Genomic DNA, 2,019 nt, shown 5'->3' with positions numbered 1-2,019 from the left:
AAATCCCTTTGTAACAGATGAGTTTTCGTCCGAAACCCTGATACTTCGAAAGAGATTGTCCATTTGTACATGAAGTGCATCCAGTTTTTGTCGTAACCCTTTCAACTTTTTAGCACATGCTATGTGGGTTAAATGATGATACCATGCCAACTTTCAACCTTTTCAGAGTTCATTTGTAGTGCTTTTCAATTTCAGGGTCATTTAGCTAAAAAAACAGTAAATGCATGAAAAATACCAAATGAAGTTAGAAAGGGTTGAAAATTGATGATGTGGCTTTGAATGGTGCATTTTGAACACACAAAAAGTTTGGAGTTCAAATAAGTTCAAAAAAATGAAATCCCTTTGTAACAGATGAGTTTTCGTCCGAAACCTTGATACTTGGAAAGAGATTGTCCATTTTGTATAAGAAGTGCATCCAGTTTTTACCGTAACCCTCTCAAATTTTTAGCACATGCTATGTGGGTGAAATGATGATACCATGCCAACTTTCAACCTTTTCAGAGTTCATTTGTAGTGCTTTTCAATTTCAGGGTCAGTTAGCTCAAAAAATCAGTAAATGCATGAAAAATATCAAATGAAGTCGGAAAGGGTTGAAAATTGATTGTGTGGCTTTGAATGGTGATTTTTCAACACATAAAAAGTCTGCAGTTCAAATAAGTTCAAATAAATGAAATCCCTTTGTAACATATGAGTTTTTGTCTGAAATTGTGATACTTCAAAAGAGATTGTCCATTTTGTACACGAAGTGCATGCAGTTTTTGCCGTAACCCTCTCAAGTTTTTAGCACATGCTATGTGGGTGAAATGATGATGCCATGCCAACTTTCAACCCTTTCAGAGTTCATTTGTAGTGCTTTTCAATGGTCATTTAGCTCAAAGAATGAACTAATAGCAAAAATATGAACTAGAAAACTTTTATAAAACTCTAATAGCAAAAAATAATGAACTAAAAGAATCAATTAAAATATTCTGTTATGATAAACTAAAACAAAACTATAATATTCTTCGACAACAAAAAGAATCAACTAAAAAGCTTTCGTAAACCTCTAGTATTTTTGAAACTAGAATTATATAAAATTTATGCAACTAAAATTATCAAACTATTTTTTGTTGAAAACATTAATAGTAAAAAGAATTTTCATAAAGTATTTTTTTGTTAGAAACTTTAACAGCAAACTAAAATAACAAAATCTGTTTTTGATAAAACACCCATTTAAAATAACCTTAAAATTGCCAATTTGAATATAATGATAAAACACACTATATTAAATAGCAGGAAAAAGAATCACTAAAAACCTATTTTTAAAGTAAAGTTATTCACAAACTAGTGATTCGCACAAATTTCAAAGAATTCAAATTTGAAAACTAATGGCACTAACAGAAAGTTTATAATTTTTGTGACCTAAAGCAAAAAAGAACTACTCAAAAACTCTAAGTATTTAGGTGTAAGTAGAAACAAAATAAAATAAAAAAGCAAAAAAAATACTGAAAAAATAAAAAAATGCCACCTACTGGACCACCACGGCCTGCACATGACTAGAAACCCTACACACTAGTTGGGCCAGGATGCAGGCCCGCAGCAGGCCCAGTAGGCCCACAGGCAAAGAGGGTGTTTATAGGCCCCTAGGCGTGCATTAGAGAGGACCTCGAAGTGGTAGGCGCAGCCGCGCTTATAAACCAGTGTCGAAGCCTCTCAGCTTGCAAGGCGGGACTAAACATCCAACCGCACCACGGCTATGCCAGGCATAGGCCTTTGGTCCCGGTTGGTGGCACGAACCAGGACCAATGCCACCCTTGGGTCATGGTTGGTGGCACGAACCGAGACCAATGCCCCCCTTATTCCCGGTTGGTGCCACCAACCGGGACTAGAGGTCTCTGCTTCCCGCCCTTTGGGCTGACGAAAACTGACCTTTGGTCCCAGTTGGTGGCACGAACTGGGACTAAAGGTGGGCATTGGTCCCGGTTGGTGCCACAAACCGGGACCAATGCTCTGGGTATATAAACAACACTTAGCAGTTTT

This window comes from Triticum dicoccoides, chromosome 7B (assembly GCF_002162155.2).
Source record: "Triticum dicoccoides isolate Atlit2015 ecotype Zavitan chromosome 7B, WEW_v2.0, whole genome shotgun sequence".
Taxonomy (NCBI): domain Eukaryota; kingdom Viridiplantae; phylum Streptophyta; class Magnoliopsida; order Poales; family Poaceae; genus Triticum; species Triticum dicoccoides.
Note: the sequence above shows the minus strand (reverse complement) of the source record.